The 24,975-nt window shown below is 36.5% G+C and overlaps 1 non-coding gene across 1 annotated transcript; it reads left to right on the top strand.

Moving 5' to 3' along the window:
• The first annotated feature begins 617 nt into the window (after positions 1 to 617).
• On the top strand, positions 618 to 743 carry LOC116270168. Its single transcript, XR_004178094.1, has one exon. It is a non-coding gene; the product is annotated as a U6atac minor spliceosomal RNA (small nuclear RNA).
• Positions 744 to 24,975: the final 24,232 nt, after the last annotated feature.

Below are 24,975 nucleotides of genomic sequence, written 5' to 3'. Positions count from 1 at the left end.
TATTACAACTTCCAACAACTAAGAAAAGAGAAAGAGATAATCTGATTTCCAGATTCAGATTATCATTGACATTATAGTCCACGTTGTAATAGTCAAATGCTTAATGTTTAACAAAATATTATAAGGCATACAAAGAAACAGGAAAACATGCCTCATTCAAATGAATAAAACAAAAGGATAAAAACCATCACCAAGGAAACCCAAAATTGGATTTACTATGCAATTTATTTTATTTTATTTATTTTTTTTTTTTGAGACAGAGTTTTGCTCTTGTTGTCCAGGCTAGAGTGCAATGGCACGATCTTGGCTCACTGCAACCTCCATCTCCCAGATTCAAGCTATTCTCCTGCCTCAGCCTCCCAAGTAGCTGGGATTACAGGTGCCCACCACCACACCTGGCTAATTTTTTTGTATTTTTAGTAGAGATGGGGTTTCACAATGTTGGCCAGGCTGGTCTTGAACTCCTGACCTCAGGTGATCCACCCACCTTGGCCTCCCAAAATGCTGGGACTATGGGCATGAGCCACTGCACCCGGCCTACTACACAATTTTTTAACTGTCTTAAATATGCTCAAGAAGCTAAGGAAAAACATGGACAAAGAACTAAAGAGCCTTAGGTACTGTATGAAAGGAGAAAAAGTTAGAGTTTCTCTCAACAAGGATAGAAGAGGCCCTTGGGTCTGACAACAAACATACAGGTAAGGTACTGCCACCTACTTTGTGGCATCTAACAACGGTTAAAAATAATAATTTAAAAATATGAGAGGATATCAAGAAAACAATATGTGAACAAAATTAGAATATCAATAAAGAGAGAGAAATTATAAGAAGGAACTGAACAAAAATCTGGAGCTAAAAAGTATAATAACTGAAATAAAAAATTCATTGCAATGAAATATCAGCAGATTTGAGCAGGCTGAAAAAAGATTCAGTGAACTTAAAGGATAGGATAATTGAAATTATTGAGTCTGAGGAGCAGAAAGAATAAAAACTGAAGAGAAGTGATGTGAATTTAAAGAATTTATGTTGACACCATCAAGTGGACCAACATACATATTATAAAAGTTCCAGAAAGACAAGAGAAAGAGAAGGCGATGGAAAGATTATTTAAAGAAATACTGGCAGAAATTATCCCAAATTTGGTGAAAAATATGGAGCTACAAACCTAAGAAGTTAAGAGACACATATTAAGACACATTATAATCAGAATTTTAAAAGACAAAGACAAAGAAACTTGAAAGCAGCGAGAGAGAAGTGACTCATCATATACAAGAGATCATCAATAAGATTATCAACCTATTTCTCATCAGAAACCTTGAATGCCAGAAGGCAATGAGATGATGTATTCAAAGTGTTGAAAGAAAAAGAAAAAACAACTCTGTCAACTGGGAATTCTACACCCAGAGGAAAAACAAAAGCTGAAGTAGTTTGCTACTCTTAGACCTGCTTTACTAGGAATGCTAAAGGAAATCCTACAGGTTGAAATAAAAGGATGCTAGATATTAACTCAAAGCTGTATGAAAGTGTATATGATCTCCTGCTAACGTGAACACATGGGTAAGTATAAAAACCAGTATTGTTGTAATTTTGGTTTGTAACTTCACTTTTTATGTTATTGTGCTCACAGTGTATAAATATGTAATTTGTAACATTAATAACATAAAGAGGGCATAGGGCTGTATAGGAGTAGAGTTTTGGTATGTGATTGAAGTTAAGTGGGTATTAACTCAGATGGTTATGAGTTCAGAATGTTACATATATATTCTTACATAAACTGCAAAGAAAAATATTATTTTATGTGTATGTTATATACACAAAAGGTAATAAAATAAAAATCAAAAGGTACTAAAATGAAAGTCAAAGTATATCATTAGAAAAAAAATCAACTAGGCTGGGCGTGGTGGCTCACTCCTGTAATCCCAGCACTTTGGGGGGCCGTGATCTGAGGCAGGTGGATCAGAGGTCAGGAGTTCGAGACCAGCCTGGCCAACGTGGTGAAACCCCATCTCTACTAAAAATACAAAAATTAGCCAGGCGTGGTGGTGCGCACCTGTAGTCCCAGCTACTCAGGAGTCTGAGGCAGAAGAATCACTTGAACCTGGAAGGCAGAGGTTTCAGTGAGCCAAAATCATGCCATTGCACTCCAGCCTGGGCAACAGAGCAAGATTCCATCAAAAAGAAAGAAGGAAGGAAGGAAGGAAGGAAGGAAGGAAGGAAGGAAGAAAGGAAGGAAAGAAGAAAGAAAAAGAAAAAAATCAACTAAACACAAAAGAGGGCAGTAATGCAGAAAATCATGTGTAAAAGCTATAAGATACACAGAAAATCAATAGTAAAAGGCAGAAGTAAGCTTTTATCAGTAATTACTTTAAATATAAATAAAGTCTTCAATCAAAAGGAATACATTGGAAGAAGGATATAAAACCACGATCCTGTTCTTAAACAAACAATGGGTCAAAGAAGAAATCACAGTAGAAATTATAAAATACCTTGGGACAGATAAAAACAAAAATGCAACACACCAAAACTTATGGAATGCAGCAAAAGCAGTGCTGAGAGGGAAATTTATAGCTGTGAACACATACATTAAAAAAGAAGACTCAATAACATAACTTTACACCTTAAGGGCCTATAAAAAGACTGCCAAACAAAACTCAAAACTAGTAGAAGGAAGGAAATTATAAAGCTAAGAACAGAGATAAAGAAAATAAGGAATAGAAAAACAATTGTGAAAAATCAGTGAGATCAATAGTTTGTTTTTAGAAAAGATTTATCTTTGGGCCGGGCGCGGTGGCTCAAGCCTGTAATCCCAGCACTTTGGGAGGCCGAGACGGGCGGATCACGAGGTCAGCAGATCGAGACCATCCTGGCTAACACGGTGAAACCCCGTCTCTACTAAAAATACAAAAAAACTAGCCGGGCGAGGTGGCGGGCGCCTGTAGTCCCAGCTACTCGGGAGGCTGAGGCAGGAGAATGGCATAAACCTGGGAGACAGAGCTTGCAGTGAGCTGAGATCCGGCCACTGTACTCCAGCCTGGGTGACAGAGCGAGACTCCGTCTCAAAAAAAAAAAAAAAAAAAAAAAAAAAAAAAAGAAAAGAAAAGATTTATCTTTGGCTTGATTAAGAAAAAAGGGAGAAGACTTGAATTACTAAAATCAGAAATGGATATTGCTATCTATACATTTTTTAAAAACAGATGGAATAAGAGATTGCTTTGAATAATTGTTTGCCATCAAATTGGGTAATCTAGATGAAATAGACAACTTTCCAGAAACACACAACCTACTATGACTGCATTGTGAGGAAACAGAAAATCTGAATAGACCTATAATTAGTAAGGAGATTGGATCAGTAATCAAAACCTCCCATGACAGAGATTTGACTAGAAGGCTTTACTGGTGACTTCTACTAAACAGTTAAGGAATTATCTTCTTTTCCAAACTCTTCTAAAAAGTTGAAGAGAACACTTCCAAACTCATTCTATGAGGCTAGCATTACGCTGATATTAAAGCCAGACCAAGACACTAAAAGGCAAGAAAGCTAAAAACCAATATCACTTATGAATATTGACCCAATAATCCTAAAGAAATACTAGCAAACTAAATTCAGCAAACAATTAAAAGAATTTTATACTAGGACTAAGTGAATTTATTCCTGAAATACAAGGATGGTTCAGTATGTGAAAGTCAACCAGTATAATACACAACATTAACAGAATGAAGAAACACACACACACACACACACAATTATTTCAATTGAAACAGAAAAATCATTTGAAAATATTCAATATCCTTTAATGATAAAAAAGTCAGAAAATTAGGAAGAGAAGCAAACATCCTCAACATGATAAAGGCCAGATATGAAAAATCCACAGGTAACATGATAATCAATGGTGGAAAAACTGAGAGCTTTCTTTTAATATCAGGAACCAGACAAGGATGCCTGCTTTTACCACTTGTATTTAGCATAATATTGTAAGTTCTAGTTTCATCTTAAACTATATACAAAAATTAGCTCAAAATCAAAGACCTACATGTAAGTATCAAAATTATAAAACTGTTAGAAGAAAATCATAGGGAAAATGCTTTATGACATTGTATGTAGCAATGATTTCTTGGTTATTACACCAAAAGCACAAGAAAAAAAGGAAAAAAATTAGATAGATTGGAATTCCTCAAAATAAAAATTTTATACGTCAGAGCACACTATCAACAGAGTGAAAAGGCAACCCACAGAATTGGAAAAATATTTTCAAATCACATATCTGATAAGGTATTAATATCTAGAATATAGAAACAACAAAACTCAACACACTAAAAACCTTAATTCAAAAGTGGGCAAAGGAGTTGAATAGATATTTTCCCAAGGAAGATACACGAATAATCAGTAAGCCTGTGAAAATATGCTCACTATCAGTACCATTAGAAAAATGAAAATCAAAATCACAATAAGATACCACTTTATACCCAGTAGGATGGCTATTATTTTAAAAAATAAAGAAACAAAGTGTTGATGAGGAGTTGGGGAGATTGGAACACTTGTGCTTCTGGTGGAAACAGTATGGTAATTCCTCAAAAAATTTACACATAGCATTACCATATGATTTAACAATTCCAATTCTGAGTATATACGCAAAAGAATTGAAAGAAGAGACTCAAACACCAATGTTCACAGCAGCATTATTCACAATAGCCAAAAGGTGGAAGCAGCTCAAATGTTCGTTGATTGATGGATGCATAAACAAAATGTAGTATGTGCATATAGTGGGTTATTATTCAGCCTTAAAAAGAAAGGAAGGTAAGATTCATGTTACAACACGGATGAACCTTGCAGACACACTAAGTGAAATACGCCAGATGCGTAAGGACAAATAATTTCACTTATATGAGGTACCTAGAGTGGGCAAATTCATAGAGACAGAAAGTAAAACAATAGTTACAAGACACTGGGTGTAGTTGGGAGTTATTATTTAATGTACATAGAATTTTAGTATGAGGCAATGAAAAAGTTCTGGAGATGGATGATTCTGTAACACTGTGAATATACTTAATGCCACTGAGCTATAAACTTAAACATAGCAAAAAAACAAAAAAAAGGTACCGGTTATATTATGTATATTTTACTCTCTGTATACATTTGTTTTTGTTTTTATGTAAATAGAGAAACAACACTGAAAGGGTTGAGAGAAGTTAGTACAATTGGCCACCTGTAGGAGTTGGAATGGAACTGGGAAGACAGAAATAAATAGAAGCACTAATTCTCATAACATATCTTGTTACTTTGTTTTGACTTTTTGAACCTATTCAAACCTATTCAAACGAGAATAAATAAGAGTTTCACTGGCTAAAAAAAATGAGCTGGAAACTCTTCTATTTAGATTTTGAAAGATATTGTGTAGAATTGGTGTTACTTTTTCTTTAAATATTTAATGGAATTCTCCAGGGACACAATCTGGACCTGGATATTTATTTTGTGAGGGTTTTTTCAAGTTGTGTGTTTAATTCAAACTTCTTTTTATTATTTTCAATTTCAATACTTTTTGGGGAACAGGTGGTGTTTGGTTACATGGATAAGTTATTTAATGGTGGCTTCTGAAATTTTGGTGCACTCTTCACATGAGCAGTGTACACTGTATCCAATGTGTAGTCTTTTATCCTTCAACCCCCTCCCACACTTCTCTCTGAGTCCCCAAAGTCCATTGTATCATTCTTATGCTTTTGAGTCATCATAGCTTAGCTCGCACTTATGAGTGAGTACATACAATGTTTGGTTTTCCATTCCTGAGTCACTTCAATTAGATTGCTGCTCTCCAACTCTATCCAGTTTGCTGCAAATGGCATTATTTCATTTCTTTTTATGAATTAGTAGTATTCCATTTTTTTATCCACTCATGATTGATGGGCATTTGGGCTGGCTCCATATTATTGCCATTGCAAATTGTGCTGCTATAAACATGCATGTGCAAGTAACTTTTTTGTATTATTTCTTTTCCTCTGGGTAGATACCCAGGAGTGGGAGTGCTGGATCAAATGGTAGATCTACTTTTAGTTCTTTAATGCATCTCCACACTGTTTTCCATAGTGATTGTACTAATTTACTTGTCCACAGCAGTGTAAAAGTGCTCCCTTTTCACTACATTCACGCCAACATCTACTTTTGTTTAAATTTTTTTTTATCATGGCCACTCTTGCAGGAGGAAAGTGGTATTGTATCATGGTTTTAATTTGCATTTCCCTGATAATTAGTTATATTGAGTATTTTTTCATATGTTTGTTGGCCATTTGCATATCTTCTTTTGAGAATTGTCTATTCATATCCTTAGCCCACTTTTTGATGGGATTGTTTGTTTTTCTTCTTGCTGATTTATTTGAATTCCTTAAAGATTCTGGATTTTAGTTCTTTGTTGGCTGCATAGTTTGCAAAGATTTTCTCTCGATCTGTGGGTTGTCTGTTTACTCTGCTGATTATTTCTTTTGCTGTGTCAAAGCTTTTTAGTTTCATTAAGTTCCATCTATTTATCTTTGTTTTCGTTGTATTTGCATTTGGGTCATGACATCTTTGCCTAAGCCAATGTTTAGAAGGGTTTTTCTGACGTTATCTTCTAGAATTTTTATGGTTTCAGGTCTTAGATTGATCCATCTGGAGTTGGTTTTTATATAAGGTGAGAGATGAGGATCCATTCTTCTACATGTGGTTTGCTTATTATCCCAGCACCATTTGTTGAATAGGGTGTCCTTTCCACACTTTACATTTTTGTTTACTTTGTCAAAGATCAGTTGGCTGTAAGTATTTGGGGTTTTTTTCCTCTATTCTGTTCCATTGGTCTAGTGCCTTTTTTTTACATCAGTACCATGCTGTTTTGGTAACTATAGCCTTGTAGTTTAGTTTGAAGTTGGGTAACGTGATGCCTCCACATTTGTTTAGTCTTGCTTTGACTATGCAAACTCTTTTTTTGTTCCATATGAATTTTAGGACTTTTTTTTCTAGTTCTGTGAAGGATGGTGGTATTTTGATGGGAATTGCATTGAATTTGTAGATTGCTTTTGGCAATATCATCATTCTCACAATTTTGATTCTACCCATCCATGAGCGTGGGATGTGTTTCCATTTGTTTGTGTCATCTATGATTTCTTTCAGCAGTGTTTTGTAGTTTTCCTTGTAGAGGTCTTTCACCTCCTTTGTTAGGTATATTCCTAAGTATTTTATTTTATTTTTTTGAAGCTATTGCAAAAGGGGTTGAGTTCTTAATTTGATTCTCAGCTTGGTTGCTGTTGGTGTATAGCAGTGCTACTGATTTATATACATTAATTTTGTATCCTGAAACTTTATTGAATTCATTTCTCAGTTCTATTAGTTTTTTGGATGAGTCTTTATGGTTTTCTAGGTATATGATCACATAATCAGTGAATAGCAACAGTTTGACTTCCTCTTTACTGATTTTAATGCCCTTTATTTTTTTCTCTTGTCTGATTGCTCTGAGGACTTCCAGTACTATGTTGAATAGAAGTAGTGAAATTGGGCATCCTTGTCTTGTTCCAGTTCTCAAGGGGAATGTTTTTATCTCTTCCCCAATCAGTATAATGTTGACTGTGGGTTTGTCATAGATGCCTTTTATTACTTTAAGTTATGTCCCTTCTATGCCGATTTTGCTGAGGGTTTTAATCATAAAATGATCGCATTAGTCTGTTCTCCCACTGCTAATAAAGACTGGGTAATTTATAAAGAAGAAGAGGCTTAATGGACTCACAGCTCAACATTACTGGGGAGACTTCACAATCATGGCAGAAGGTGGAAGAGCAAAGGCACGTCTTACATGACAGCAGGCAAGAAAGAACGTCCACAGGGGAGTTCTCTTTTCTAAAACCATCAGATCTCATGAGACTTATTCCCTCTCATGAGAACAGCAAGGGAAAGAATTACCCCCATGATTTGATTATGTCCCATTGGATCCCTCCCAAGACACATGGGAATTATGGGAGTTACAATTCAAGATGAGATTTGGGTGAGGACACAGCCAAACTATATCATTCTGTCCCTGCCTGCTCCCAAATCTCATGTCCTCACTTTGAAAACCAATCATGCCTTCCAAACAGCCCCCCAAAATCTTAACTCATTTCATCGTTAACTCAAAAGTTCACAGTCCAAAGTCTCATCTGAGACAAGCAAGTCCCTTCTGCCTATCATACTGCAAAATCAAAAGCAAGTTAGTTGCTTCCTAGATACAATGGGGGTACAGGCAATGGTTAAATACAAACATTTTAAATGGGAGAAATTGGCCAAAATGAAGGGGCTGCAGGCCCCACACAAGTTTGAAATCCAGCAGGGCAGTCAAATCTTAAACCTCCAATATGTTCTCCTTTGACTCCATGTCTCACATCCAGGTCACACTGATGCTAGAGGTGAGTTCTCATGGTCTTGGGCAGTTCTTTCCCTGTGGCTTTGTGGAATACATTCTCCCTCCTGGCTGCTTTCACAGGTTGGTGTGGAGTGTCTGCAGCCTTTCCAGGGGCACAGTGCAAGCTGTTGGTGGATCTATCATTCTGGGGTTTGGAGGATGGTGGCCCTCTTCTCATAGCTCCATCAGGCAGTGCCCCAGTGGGGACTCTGTGTGGGGGCTTCAACCCCACATTTTCCTTCCAGACTGCCCTAGTGGAAGTTCTTCATGAAGGCCCCACCCCTACAGCAGACTTCTGCCTGGACATCCAGGCATTTCCTTACATCCTCTGAAATCTAGGTGGAGGTTCCCAAACCTCAATTCTTGACTTCTTTGCACCCACAGTCTCAACACCATGTGGAAGCTGCCAAGGCTTGGGGCTTCACGTTGCCTCCTTTTAGCCAGGGCTGGAGCAGCTAGGACATAGGGCACCATGTCCCTAGGCTGCACACAGCAGGAGCACCCTGGGTCTGGCCCATGAAACCAATTTTTCCTTCTAGGCCTTCAGTCCTGTGATGGGAGGGGCTGGCAGGAAGGTATCTGACATGGCCTGGAGACATTTTCCCTATGGTCTTGGCAATTTACATTTGGTTCCTTGTTACTTATGCAAATTTCTGCAACTGGCTTGAATTTCTCCTCAGAAAACAGATTTTTCTTTTCTATCATATTGTCAGGGTGCAAATTTTCCAAACTCTTATGCTCTGCTTCCTGTTTAAACATAAGTTCCAATCCCAGGCCTTATCTTTGTGAATACATAAAACTGAATGCTTTTAACAGTACCCAAGTTACCACTTGAATGCTTTGCTGCTTAGAAATTTCTTCCACCAGATGCCCTAAATCATTTCTTTCAAGTTCAAAGTTTCATCTATTTCTAGGGCAGGGGCAAAATCTGCCAGTCTTTTTACTAAAACATAGCAAGAATAACCTTTGCTCCAGTTCCCACCAAGTTCCTTCAGTCATTCTTTTAGGGTAGGTCTATTTGATTTAAAAAATTACTTAATTTTTACTTTTTCTGAGAATGCCTTGATTTTCCTTTCATCACTAAAAAGTATTTTCATTGGATATTGAATGCTTATTGGTAGGGTTTCTTTTCCCAGCACTTAATAAAATTGTAGAGCTACTTCCTTCTGGTCTCTGGTTTTTGATGAGAAATTATCTTTCACTCAAATAACTCTTCCCTTATAGGTAAGGTATTCTCTCTCACTGCTTTCAAGGATTCTTTTTTGTTTTAGTTTTCAGAAATTTGACTATGATGTGTCTTGGTATGAATTTTGAAGTGGGGTTTATTCTATTTAGGATTTGCTAAGCTTCTTGAATCTGTAAATTTTTGTCTTTGCCAAATGTGGAAAATTTTCAGCCAGTATTTATTTGAATAGCTCTTAACCCCACACTCTTTATTCTCTCTTTCCTGCACAACAATGATGTGAATGTTAGTTATTTTGTTATAATTCCAAATGTCCCTAAAACTCTGTACCTTTTTAAAGTCCTTTCTCCTCTCTTTTCAGATTGAGTAATTTCTATTAGCCTATTTTTAAATTCACTGATTCTTTCCTCTGCCTCTCCATTCCATTGGTTAGCCCACCCACTATGTTTTTTATTTCAATTATTGCATTTTTCAGTTCTGAAACTTTTACTTGGTTTCCATTATATCTTCTTTTTCTTTGCTGACATTTTCTGTATGTTCATGTTTCAAGTCAGTTAGTAATTGTTGAAGTCTTTTTATGATGGCTGCTGTAAAATCCTTGTCAGATAATTCTTGCATCTGTGTCATCTTGGTGGTGGTATATGTTACTCATCTTTTCTCATTCAAGTTGAGATTTTACTGGTTCTTGGTGTGCTAGGTGATTTTCTATTAGAACCTGAAAATTTAGATAGTATGTTAGGAGACCCTGGATCTTAGTTAAATCTTAAATTTTAGCAGATTTTCCCTATCATTGGCTGTCAGCATGGGAAGGGAAGCATATATGTGTTTCTTACAGCTGGAAGTCTTGTATTTTGGGCCATACCTACCTGAAGATTAGCTTCCATCATGCTAATCTGAGCTGACTTGGAGATGGGGGTGAGGGATGAGGTGGGGGAGGTGTAGGAGGTATGGGAATACTTTGGAGTATTGTAGGTTGTGGCCCAAGTGCCATAGAATCTTGTTGTCCTTAACAAAATCTAGTAGATTTTTTTGAATAAATATTTCTTCATTTTCTGTATGTCTTTTGTACAATTTCCAGATACTTTAGTTAAAATAGTTTATACCCATTAAGACTGTGTCACTGGAAAGCATGGCTGAGGAGCTTCTCACAATGCCATTCTGCAACTGAATCTACCATTTTTTCAAAGTTGGCTTAAGAAAGCTGAAAAAATTAGTGACTCGTACAATATAAACTGCTATAACAAAATACCACTAGCTGGGTGATTTAAACAACAGGCATTTATTCTCGCCATTCTGGAGGCTGAAAGTCCGATATCAGTTGCTACAGATTCAGTCAGGGCCCTCTACCTGGCTTGTGAACAGCCACCTTCTTGCTGTATCTTCACACGGTGGAGAGAGGGTGAGCAAGCTCTAATCTCTTCCTCATTTTATAAGGACACTAATCTTTTCATGGGGTCTCGCATTATCATGACCTAATTTAAACCTAACTACCTCCTATACTCCTCTCCCTCCAAATAACATCACAATGGGGATTAAAACGTTTTCTTAGTCTGTTTTTGCTGCTATAACAGAATACCACAGGGTGGGTAATTTCTAAAGAACAAAAATGTATTGGCTCATGATTCTGGAGGTTGGGAAGTTCAAGATCAAGCAGCCAGCACCTGGTGAAGACCTTCTTGCCATGTTATCCCATGAAGGAAGGGCAAAAGGGACAAGAGAGAAAAAGAAGGGGGTCAAACACATTCTTTTATAGGGAACTTACCCCTGTGGTAACAAATCTACTCCTGTGATAACAGCATTAATCTATTTATGAGGCCAGAGCATTCATGGTCTGATCAACTCTTAAAGATCCCACCACTTAATACTGTTATATTGGGGATTAAGTCTCCAATGCATGCCTTTTGGGGGATACATTCAAGCCATAACAGGCTTCAACATATTTCAGAATTTGAGGACAGGCACAAACATTCAGTTTATAGCAACAGGTGAAGGAATTCTCCTAGAAGAGAGAAAAAAGACAGAAAATAAGGAAGACAAAAGACCTAGAAGATAAATCTGGTGGTCAAACCATTAAAAAACAGAAATTCTAGATGAAGTGAAAAGAAAAAGATTAAAGGGAAGAAATTACCCCAAGAACTTCTCAAAATGGAAGTACATGCATCTCAAGATTGAACATATCCTTGAAAAGTCTACCACAATAAATTAAAAAAAACAAAAACAATCCAATGTACACAATTATGGAATTTCAGGACACAACTACAAAATAAAATTTGAAAACCCCAAAAGAGAAAAACACATCACATTTAAAGGAATGTAACTAAGAATGTCATTAGCCTGCATGAGGAAGACAACAAAGCAATGCCTTCAAAATTCTGTGGAAGAATAATTTGGAGTATATAATTCTAATATCCACAGCAGATATTGAATAAGTATGATTATGGAGTCAAGACATTTCAGGCATGCAAGAACTCAAAATATTTACTTCTTATTCAATCTTTCCTCAGAAGTTACTTAAGGTTGCACTTATCTAAAATGAAATACTAGATCAAATCCACCAAATAGAGCAATGTGTGAGTTTTTAGAAGCTGTTGATCAGTCCTGGGGAACAGGCAGCCAAGACCAAGGAGCAGAATGGAAGGGTTCCAGGAAGGACCTGAAACAATGAAGTTTGGAGGAAAAATAAGGACTATTAAAGAGGAAGACATTGTTTGATAAGAAGTCAAATTAAAAAAAAAACAATCTCTAGAAAACCAGACTCAAAAGAAAAGGAAATTGTGGTAAACCACAGTCGCATAAGAGCAGGGTAATGTAAGTGCCCTCTATCTAACTTAAAGTAGTGTTATGACTATACTTCAAGATAGATAAAGGGAGATGAAGTGTAGTTTGAGAGAGCTAGCTTCTCAATTATCAGAAGTTAAATAATATTTAAATATTGAATGAACCAAAAATAATATAAGCATACTATTTAGAGTTATAAATGTAACTACCCGAAGAAATAGCTAAAAATGTTAAAGTGTGGTTGTTACTGGGAAACGTGATAAATTTGTTTAAGCAGGATTTTTATAAGACAATATTTTATATTGATATAACGATACTTTAACCGTATATCACTCTGATAAAAATGTCTTAAAGGTTTATTTTAATATACTTGTAGCTTATCTTGGATTTTTATTTTATATTTCATTTCAGAAACTAATGTGACACCCACATCGACCATTCTTGAGCTTCATTAACGTACAAAGAGACTTGAGCAATTTGCCTACACTTCATCAAGCAAAATTTTGTTTCCCAAATCCAATTATTCAACCTCTAAATTGCTTGCTTCCCACTTCCTTTTTGTCATAGTCTCTTTATATTAATACTAAACTTAGCTTCTTTTCCTTCCTTTTGTGGCCTTTCGGCCCAAACCACCAGTCCCTAGATAACTAATTATCTGTGTCCTCTGACCTCATCCCAACTTTTTAGGGCAGTGAGCTAACACTTCTTTCTGTATGTTAGGAGTTCCCAACTTTTTTGAAGAAACATGGTGTTTTCTAAAATAAATGGGACAAAACAAGGCAAAGCAAAGCCAGAAGAAAATAATTTTCTTTGGAAAATCCCAAACTTCAGGAAAATTTTCTAAAGACTGAATATTCTTCACAACCCATATTCACTCCTTTATTCATTCAACATTGTTTGAACCTTCACCCTGTCATGCGCTTTTTAGTGGCATCATGGCTACTAATGTGAGGAAGTCCTGGAGAGCCACCTAACAGGGCTCTGCTCTTCTCTCCGCTGCCTGTTCCACAGGTGCTCATGGCGAAACACACCCAGATCTCTTCATGGTGACCGCTTGTTCAGCCTTACATCTTCCCTCACAAGCACAGCCCTTTTCTGAGAGTTGCATTTGCTTTAAAATTTTGCATTTCCAAATTCCCAATGTGGTTTACTTAATAATTGAGACATAAAGTTTACTGCAGAAGAGAAGACACCTCCACAAGTCAGAAAATGCTTTTTAATTGTTTGTTAAACATGAGAGTGGAAATTATTGAGCAAATCCAAATAGAACAAATCTAAAAAATCCATACCAAGAGACATTATAGTCAAATTTCTGGAACGTAAACAAAGAAAAATTCTTGAAAGCAGTGTGAGAGAATGACATCTTAACCTGTAGAGGAAAAGTCAGTTAAATGAAAGATAACATCTCATCAGAAACCATGGAGACCAGAGGGAAGTGGCTTAAATTTTCTTTAAAGTACTGGGAAAAGAACCTCTACCAATAAGCATTCAGTATCCAATGAAAATATTTTATAGGGATGAAAGGAAAATCAATTATTCTCAGATGAATTTCAGAAATCATCATTCTCAGATGAAGTAAAAACTAAGCAGAATTTTTACTAATAGACCTATCCTAAAAGTGTGGGTAAGGGACATTCTTTCAGTAGAAAGGATATGATAAAAATAAGAAATCTTGAAACATAAAAAAAAAAAAGATAAATGGGGATAGTATAAATATGGCGAATACAATAGATTTTCCTCCTTCTGTTGAGTTTTCCAAATTATGTGTGATATTGGAGCAAAAATTCTAACACTCTGATATTGTTCTCAATGGATGTTGAAAAAATAATAGACATAATCATAAACAGGAAAGGATAAAAAATATGCTAAATAAGGGAAGGTTTCTATACCTAATTTGAACTGATAAAATGTTGAAGCCTTTAGACTGTAGAATTATATATATAACAAATATGTTATATAATAAATATATTTTATATATAAAAGTATATATTTCTCTATATAATATAATTCTATATATAATATAATCCTATATATTTTATATATATATAGGATTCCATTATTGATTTCTGCATTCTCTAAGTAGTCAAAGGTTTCTCTTGTTTTCCTACACATTTGGGGTGTCTGGGCTCTCTACCTGACTCAGATCTCTCAGATTATGTTAGTAATCAACTCAGCCTTGAGGAGTTCTCTTCCCAGAAAAAGCTAAGGCCTTGCTCCTGAAAGCCAGAATGTTACTGGAGTACAAATTTGATCCTCCTCTGAGAGGGAACTGGTTTTCGTTTCCAAGCACTGGGACCACACAGCTGCTGCTGGATACCCACAAGTGTTTCACAAAAGCATTCCTGTGTCTCGAGTACCCTGAGCAAGCACTTATAAAATGCTGCATCTTTCTTTTCCCAGGAAAAAAAGAGAGTGTTCTGTGCCTGACTAGGAACCGCTGGTGGTTTTCTTAGTTAGCACGTGAGAGGTTGACAGTCGCCAGTCTCCAGTGAAGCTGTCAACAGGTTATACACAAATAAGAAATTACTTTAACGCATACAACACTTTTCTTTAGAGGAATGCAGACAACTTATATTCAATTTCATTTCAAAATGCTACCAATTTTCATATTTAGGGAAGATAATAAGTTATGTAATAGCTCCTGAAATTAACATATGTTCCATAATTGTGTGTGTGTGTTTGCACAATCGTGGCAATAGTGTATCTCTGTAAGATATATATTTTTTTCTTTTTTGAGACAGAGTCTCACTCTATCGCCCAGGCTGGAGTGCAGTGGCATGATCTCAGCTCACTGCAACCTCTGCCTCCTGGGTTTAAGCAATTCTCCTGCCTCAGCCTCCCAAGTAGCTGGGATTACAAGTGCCCACCACCACACCAGGCTAATTTTTGTATTTTTAATAGAGACGGGGTTTCACCATGTTTGCCAGGCTGGTCTCAAATTCCCGATCTCATGATCCATCTGCTTGGGCCTCCCAAAGTGCTGGTATTACAGGCATAAGCCACCATGCCCCACCACCAATTTATATTCATTGAAAATGTTACCCACATTCTCGCCAACACTGGACAATATTAAACTTTTAATCTGAGAGGTGAGAAATAGAATCTCATCATTGTTTACATTTGCAGTAACATTAGTGATGAAGTTGAGCCTCTGTTCATGTGTATACTGTCATTGATATTTCTTTTTCTATGAACTACTTATTCAAGTCCTTTGTAGTTTATCTTCAATAGAATTGTTTATATTTTTCTTATTGATTTGTATGAGCATTTGATATATTAAGGAATTCTCTCTTTGTTGTATGAAATACAACTAATTTCTACTTCCTAATAAATAGTATGGCATTTGTCTACTTCCTTTGTTAATTTGTGGAATTATTATTATTACTATTATTATTATTTTGAGATGGAGTCTCACTCTGTCGCCCAGGCTGAAGTGTAGTGGCATGATCTCAGCTCACTGCAACCTCTGCCTCCCAGGTTCAGATGATTCTCATGCCTCAGCTTCCCATGTAGCTAGGATTACAGGCATGTGCCACTGTGTCTGGCTAATTTTTATATTTTTAGTAGAGATGGGGTTTCACCATATTGGCCAAGCTGGTCTTGAACTCCTAATCTCAGGCAATCTGCCCACCTCGGCCTCCCAATGTGCTGGAATTACAGACGTGAGCCCCTGCATCTGGCTGGAAATTTTTTATAAAGTCAAATTTGTCAATCAATCTTTTCTTTTGTGATGTCTGGAATTTATAGCATATTTAGAAAGAATTTCCATAATTTGGAAAAATCTATACAATTTACCTATTTGGTTTATCGTGCACTTGTGGCTTATTTTTTATACTTAATATTTTTATTTGTCTGAAATGTCTTTTGAAATAAGGTAGGAATAAGCATTTTTGTGATGTTTCAAATGACAAGCTATCTTTTTCTACACAGGCATACTTTCATTTCAAACACCAATTTTTGATCTATGGACTTTTCACATGCATTTGGCTTGTTTCTGGGCTTATGGACTATGGTGCTGGGCAAAAACAGAACTAGTTCCACTTTCTATCAGTCTATTCTTGTACAACACTATATTGTCCTACATTATTAGCATCATAATATATTGTATTTAACAGATATAACTAGACTCACATCATTTTTTTCTTTCAAAATTTTCAGGCTTGTCCTACACATTTATTTTCTTCTGGTTAATTTTAGAATAATTTTGCCAGGGGAGTTTTAGAATTGCATTCATTAATAATTTCAGAATTATTGTTTAAGCCTTCTTTTCTAAGCATAATGAACTCATGTTTTCCATTTATTCAAGTTTTCTGTCATGTCCCTATTTCCATCATCCTCATTATTATTTTTGCCCATCCACTTTGGACTGCCTAGCTGCCATCATAATTTTCTAGGCACAGAGTCACAGCAGCCAGTTATACTCATTACCCTTTTTCTTCCACCTTAGTCTTGGCTCTTCTTTCACTTCACTGCTTTGACTAAGTATTTATGACAATACAAGAGGCCTAAGTAGGTGTCTCCATCTTTCATCTGACTTTACAGGAAATACTTGTAGTTTTTACTACTGAGTAGTAGTTGAGAAACTGGGTTTGGAAATTACTTTCCTTGGATTCAAATACCAACTCTATTCCAAATGGATACGTGACTTGGAAAAAGTTCTCAACATCTGTTAAATGGGGATATTAATACTACCAATTTCTGTTTTTATTTTTTCCATTTTGTTTGTCAAGTGTTGTAATCACTGTTATGTTCATTTCATAGTAGAAATTTGGATGCTTCCCATCTTCCTTGTAAGTTCCAAACCATATAAATATCATCAGAATCATGTTTTCTTTGAAAGTGGGAAAAAATATGGGCTTGGCAATTTGCGCAATATCACTTTAGGAATCTTCACGATTTATTTTGCTTTTATTGGTTTCTTTACTTTTTAAAAAATCTCTTATAAAATCAAATTTTGTGATTTATATTTTCCTAGAAAATCATCTATTTAATCAAGTTTTCAAATTTACTAGCACAAATAAGTAACTGTCCTGTTATACTTCTTTTGTTTCTTTGTACCTGTGGCTACGTCCCTGCACACAGTGCTAAGTTTGTGGTGCTTATACCTTTCCTTACCTTGCTTATTAATGAGTCTGGGCAGTTGGTGCAGCTCTATCTTGGGATCTATAACGAACAATCACTGACATTTGTCAGTTCTATTATTAATTGTTTCCTGGTTCTTAAAATCTTGCTTCTTCTGTATTGACTTTTTCCTTTTTTTTCATTTATTTGTAATTTCTTATTTTTCTTATTCCTGAAGATTATTTTTTATTTCTCATTTAGCAATGTAAAGATTTAAGTCTATGAAATTAACTTTGGGAATAACTATTCATATCTCATAGACTTTAAAAACAGCTTTATCTAAGTATAATAAAGCACTGACATGAAATAAATAAATAAATTGTGTATATTTAAAGTGTTCAGTTTTTTTGACATATACACCCATGAAACCATCACCATAGTTAAGATAATGAAGATATTCATTACCCCAAAGGTTCCCTGTGCCCTTTTTAATTCCTCCTATATGGTCCCTCTTTGACTTACCTCAATATCCCAAGGGAATCACTAATTTTTTTTCCCACTCATTACAAATTAGTTTGCATATTCTAGAATACTACATATATTATTATACACTATGTATTTCTTTAATCTGGCTTTTTTCACTCATCGTAATTATTTTGAAATTCATCAATGTCATATAGTGTATCAATAGTTAAGTTTTTTATTGCTGAATAATTTTCCATTGTATGGAAATGTTAACTTTGCCGAGGTATTCATCTCTTCATAGACATTTGGGTTATTTCCAATTTGGGTCTATTACAAATAAAGTTGCTATGAACATAGTGAATACATCTTTGTATGGATATATGCTTTCATTTATAGAAGCATATATATGAAATAAAAGTAAAAAAAAAGTAAAACATTTTACTTTTCATTTATAGAAGCTTATATATGAAATAAAAGTTAAAAAAAAAAGTAAAAACATTTTACTTTTACCTAGAAGTAAAATGTTTGGATCAGAAGTATATAATTAACTTTTGAAGAAGTTGCCAAACCTGTTTCCAAAGTGGTCTTGCCATTTTATATTCCCACCAGCAGTGTATGAGAGTTACAGTTGCTTCAGGTTCTGGCCAATACTCGATACAATTAAATCTGTCTAATTCAATCATTCTGATAGATGTGTGACGATACCTCATTGCAGTTTTATTTTTATTATTTTTTTCATTATACTTTAAGTTCTAGGGTACATGTGCACAATGTGCAGGTTTGTTACATATATATACATGTGCCATGTTGGTGTGCTGCACCCATTAACTCATCATTTACATTAGGTATATCTCCTAATGCTATCCCTCCCCTCTCTCCCCTCCCCACAACAGGCCCCAGGGTGTGATGTTCCCCTTCCGGTGTCCAAGTGATCTCATTGTTCAGTTCCCACCTATGAATGAGAACATGCAGTATTTGGTTTTCTGTTCTTGCGATAGTTTGCTGAGAATGATGGTTTCCAGCTGCATCCATGTCCCTACAAAGGACACGAACTCATCCTTTTTTATGGTTGCATAGTATTCCATGGCATATATGTGTCACATTTTCTTAATCCAGTCTGTCACTGATGGACTTTTGGGTTGATTCCAAGTCTTTGCTGTTGTGAATAGTGCTGCAATAAACATACGTGTGCATGTGTCTTTATAGCAGCATGATTTATAATCCTTTGAGTATATACCCAGTGATGGGATGGCTGGGTCAAATGGTATTTCTAGTTTTAGATCCTTGAGGAATCGCCACACTGTTTTCCACAATGGTTGAACTAGTTTACAGTCCCACCAACAGTGTAAAAGTGTTCCTATTTCTCCACATCCTCTCCAGCACCTGTTGTTTCCTGACTTTTTAATGATTACCATTCTAACTGGTGTGAGATGGTATCTCATTGTGGTTTTGATTTGTATTTCTCTGATGATGAGTGATGATGAGCATTTTTTCATGTGTCTGTTGGCTGTATGAATGTCTTCTTTTGAGAAGTGTCTGTTCATATCCTTTGCCCACTTTTTGATGGGGTTGTTTGTTTGTTTCTTGTAAATTTGTTTGAGTTCTTTGTAGGTTCTGGATATTAGCCCTTTGTCAGATGAGTAGATTGCAAAAATTTTCTCCCATTCTGTAGGTTGCCTGTTCACTCTAGTGGTAGTTTCTTTTGCTGTGCAGAAGTTCTTTAGTTTAATTAGATCCCATTTGTCAATTTTGGCTTTTGTTGCCATTGCTTTTGGTGTTTTAGTCGTGAAGTCCTTGGCCATGCCTACGTCCTGAATGGTATTACCTAGGTTTTCTTCTAGGGTTTTTATGGTTTTAGGTCTAACATTTAAGTCTCTAATCTATCTTGAATTAATTTTTGTATAAGGAGTAAGGAAAGGATCCAGTTTCAGCTTTCTACTTATGACTAGCCAATTTTCCCAGCACCATTTATTAAATAGGGAATCCTTTCCCCATTTCTTGTTTTTGTCAGATTTGTCAAAGATCAGATGGCTATAGATGTGTGGTATTATTTCTGAGGGCTCTGTTCTGTTCCATTGTTCTATATCTTTGTTTTGGTACCAGTACCATGCTGTTTGGTTACTGTAGCCTTGTAGTATAGTTTGAAGTCAGGTAGCGTGATGCCTCCAGTTTTGTTCTTTTGGCTTAGGAATGTCTTGGCAATATGGGGTCTGTTTTGGTTCCATATGAACTTTAAAGCAGTTTTTTCCACTTCTGTGAAGAAACTCATTGGTAGCTTAATGGGGATGGCATTGAATGTACAAATTACCTTGGGCAGTATGGCCATTTTCACGATATTGATTCTTCCTATCCATGAGCATAGTATGTTCTTCCATTTGTTTGTGTCCTTTTTTATTTCACTGAGCAGTGGTTTGTAGTTCTCCTTGAAGAGGTCTTTTATATCCCTTGTAAGTTGGATTCCTAGGTATTTTATTCTCTTTGAAGCTATTGTGAATGGGAGTTCATTCATGATTTGGCTCTCTGTTTGTCTGGTACTGGTGTATAAGAATGCTTGTGATTTTTGCACATTGATTTTGTATCCTGAGACTTTGCTGAAATTGCTTATCAGCTTAAGGAGATTTTGGGCTGAGATGATGGGGTTTTCTAAATATACAATCATGCCATCTGCAAACAGGGACAATTTTACTTCTTTTCCTAATTGAATACCCTTTATTTCTTTCTCTTGCCTGATTGCCCTGGCCAGAACTTCCAACACTATGTTGAAAAGGAGTGGTGAGAGAGGGCATCCCTGTCTTGTGCCAGTTTTCAAAGAGAATGCTTCCAGTTTTTGCCCATTCAGTATGATATTGTCTCTGGGTTTGTCATAAATAGCTCTTATATTTTGAGATATGTTCCATCAATACTGAATTTATTGAGAGTTTTTAGCATGAAGGGCTGTTGAATTTTGTCAAAGGCCTTTTCTGCATCTATTGGGATAATCAAGTAGTTTTTGTCTTTGGTTCTGTTTATATGCTGGATTACGTTGATTGATTTGCATATGTTGAACCAGCCTTGCATCCCAGGGATGAAGCCCACTTGATCATGGTGGATAAGCTTTTTGATGTGCTGCTGGATTCAGTTTGCCAGTATTTTATTGAAGATTTTTGCATTGATGTTCATCAGGGATATTGGTCTAAAATTCTCTTTTTTTGTTGTGTCTCTGCCAGGCTTTGGTATCAGGATTATGTTGGCCTCATAAAGAGTTAGGGAGGATTCCCTCTTTTTCTATTGATTGGAATAGTTTCAGAAGGAATGATACCAGCTCCTCCTTGTACCTCTGGTAGAATTTGGCTGTGAATCCGTCTGGTCCTGGACTTTTTTTGGTTGGTAGGCTATTAATTATTGCCTCAATTTCAGAGCCTGCTATTGGTCTATTCAGGGATTCAACTTCTTCCTGATTTAGTCTTGGGAGAGTGTAAGTGTCCAGGAAATTATCCATTTCTTCTAGATTTTCTAGTTTATTTGCATAGAGGTGTTTATAGTATTCTCTGATGGTAGTTTGTATTTCTGTGGGGTCGGTGGTGATATCCCCTTTATCATTTTTTATTGCGTCTATTTGATTCTTCTCTCTTCTTTATTAGTCTTGCTAGCGGTCTATCAATTTTGTTGAACTTTTCAGAAAACCAGCTCCTGGATTCATTGACTTTTTGGAGGGTTTTTTGTGTCTCTATTTCCTTCAGTTCTGCTCTGATCTTAGGATATGACATGGCTGCTTCTAATAGTTTAAACTCAGGTATGCGAGTAAAAGAATGATTTAAAGTTGAAACGTATTTAAAAGGGAAGCAAAGCATAAAAGTTTGGAAAATTCGCAGCCTACCCCTGTGGTAGAGAAAGAATCCAAGCAGGCTGCAGAGCAATCACTTACTAGAGAGATTAGCATGACTAAAAGGGAGCCAAGTGTTAACATCCAAGGCAATGGGAAAAAGGCCTGGAAGGCATTTTAGATATCTTCAAGGCAGCTCCTCCCATCACAGCCCCAAAGGCCTAGGAGTAAATAATGGATCCAGGGGCCAGGCCCAGGGCCCTGACGCCCTGTGCAGTCTCAGCACGCTGCTCCTCACATCCTGGCTGCCCCAGCTTCAGCCTCAGCTCAAAGGGCTCCAGATAGTGCTCAAGCTGCTGCCTTGGAGAGCGCAAGCTACCATAAGCCTTAATGGTTTCCACATGGTGTTAAGTTTATGGCAGCATGGAAAGCAAGAGTGAAAGGGGCCTGGCAGCTTCCCCCTAGATTTCAGAGGCTGTATGAGAAAACTTGGGTGACCTGGCAGAAGCCTGCCACAGGGGCAGAGCCCTCACAGAAAACCTCTACTAGGGCAGTACAGAGCGAATACACACGGTGAGAGGCCCCACATGGAGTCTCTACTAGAGTACTGCTTAGTGGAACTTGGGGAAGGGCACTGCCACCCTCCAAACCCAAGAATGGTAGGTCTAACAGAAGCTTGCATCCTGAGCCTGGAAAAGCCACATGTACTCAACTCCAACCCATGAGAGCAGCCATGATCATGTACCCCACAAAGTCACAAGGGGCAGAGATGCCCAAGGCCTCAAGGGCCCACCATGTGCCGGAGTGCTCTGGATATGGTACGTGGAGTCAAAGGAGATTAGTTTGGGGTTTTAAATAAAGAAAAAGGAATCACTTTTTTTTTTTTTTTCATCCATGCATCACTTTCTTTTGCATGGATGGAGTGATCCATCCATCTTTTTTTTTTTTTTTTTTTTTTTTTTTTGCCTGTCCTTTGAAGATTTGAAGCCAGGCATTGACTTTTCTCTAGCTATGAAAGTCCCAAATGGCATGTTCTTCCAATTTGTTCTTCCAATTTAAGGTAGTTTCATCTACATGGAAATCTATTGATTAGAGTAGCCACCTTTATCAATAATCTTAGCTAGATTTTCTGGATAACTTGCTGCAGCTTCTACATCAGCATTTGCTACTTCACCTTGCATTTGTGTTTTACAAAGACAGCTTTCTTTTTTCCCTCCCCCTTAAATATCATGAAACAGTATCGGCTAGCTTCAAATTTTCCTGCAACTTTCTTACCTCTCTCAGCCTTCATAAAATTGAAGATAGTTAGGGTCTTTCTCTGGATTAAATTTTAGCTTAAGGGAATGTTGTGGTCATTTTGATCTTTTTTCCAAGTCGTTACAACTTTCATCAGCAGTAAGGCTATTTTACTTTCTTACCATTCACGTGTTCACTGGAGTACCACTTTTAATCTCTTTCAAGAACTCTTCCTTTGCTTTCACAACTTGACTAACGATTTGGCTCAAGAGGCTTACCTTTCTGCCTATCTTGGCTTTTGACATACCTTCCCCACTCAGCTTAATCATTTCCAGCTTTTGATTTAAAGTGAGAGACCTGTAACACTTTGTTTTTCTTGAACACTTAGAGGCCATGAGGGTTATTAATCGGCCTAATTTCAATATTGTTGTGTCTCAGGGAATAAACAGACCCAAAGAGAGGGAAAGAGAGGGGAAAATGGTCAATGGATGGAGCACTCAGAACACACACATTTATCAGTTAAGTTCACGGTCTTGTATGTGTATGGTTCGTGATGCCTAACAACAATTACAGTAGTTCCATCAAAGATCACTGATCATGGATCACTATCACAGATATAGTAATAATAAGAAAGTTTGAAATGTTGTGAGAATTACCAAAATGTGACACAGAGACACAAAGTGAGCAGTATATGTTTTGGGAAATATGGTGTCAATAGGCTGTTCAAAACAGAGTTACCACAAACCTTGTAAAAAGAAGTTTGTAAAAAAAATAACATAATATCTGAGACGTGCAATAAAGGAGAGCACCATAAAATGAAGTATGACTGCATTTCATTGATTTTAATTTGTAGGTTTTTATTATTATTGTTTTCTCAATAATCTGATGTTTTAAAATTGTACTATTCTTTTTTAGCCAAGAAAGTTATCTTTAAACATTTGGCTTATTAGGTTTTCCCAAAATGTTTGGCATTATTGGTTTTTATATTTATGTATTTATTGAGACAGAGTCTAGCTGTATGGCCCAGGCTGGAGTGCAGTGGCACAATCTCCGCTCACTGCAGCCTCTGCCTCCCAGGTTCCTCCTGCTTCAGCCTCCCAAGTAGCTGGGACTATAGGCATGCACTACTACGCCCAGCTAATTTTTGTATTTTTAGTATAGACAGGGTTTCACCATGTTGACCAGGCTGGTCTCAAACTCCTGACCTCAAGTGATCTGCCTGCCTCAGCCTCCCAAAGTGCTGGGATTACAGGCATGAACCACTGTGCCCAGCGTTTTTTATTTATTTTTTTATCAAGCTAAAATTTACACACAAAATTAAGCATTTTAAGGTAGACAATTTTGTGGCATTTAGTACATTCACAGTGTTTTACAAACACTAACTCTATCTAGTTCCAAAATATTTTCATTACTCCAAATAAAATCCTATATCCATGAGGCACCTACTCCCCATTACTCACTCTCTCCAGCCCTTGACAATCACCATTCTGCTTTCTGTACTTCTGAATTTACCTATTGTGAACATTTCATGTAATTGGAGTCATATGACCAATCTGTGAACTTTTGTGTCTGACTTCTTTCACCTAGCATAATCTTTTGTAATATCTGGGTGATGAAATAATCTGTACAGGAAACCCTCATGGTACAAGTCTATGTAACAAACCTGCATTTGTACCCCTGAACTTAAAGTCAAAGTTAAAACAAAGAAAAAAAAGAGACCTAGAGAAAGAAGAAGAAAAAAGACTGAATTATGGATGGGTGGGTGGATGGACGGATGGATGGATGGATGGATGCATGGATGGGTCAATGAAAAGAGGGAAGGCTCATTAAAATCCTAATGAGACTATTAGGATTTTATTCTGTTTATCACCAAACATACCTGTTCAGAAAAAGTGTAGCAATGTTTACATTATGTGATATGCCACAAGAAAGTCATCTATGCAAACATAAGAAAATTTGAAAGATCAAAAAAAAAAAACTTTTAAAAGTTCATCCATATTCTATATCGTTATTCATTCCTTTTTATGTCTGAATAATATTTCACTGAATGTTTATAT

This window comes from Papio anubis, chromosome 13, assembly GCF_008728515.1.
Source record: "Papio anubis isolate 15944 chromosome 13, Panubis1.0, whole genome shotgun sequence".
Lineage (NCBI taxonomy): Eukaryota > Metazoa > Chordata > Mammalia > Primates > Cercopithecidae > Papio > Papio anubis.
This window is presented reverse-complemented; position numbering and strand designations above follow the sequence as displayed.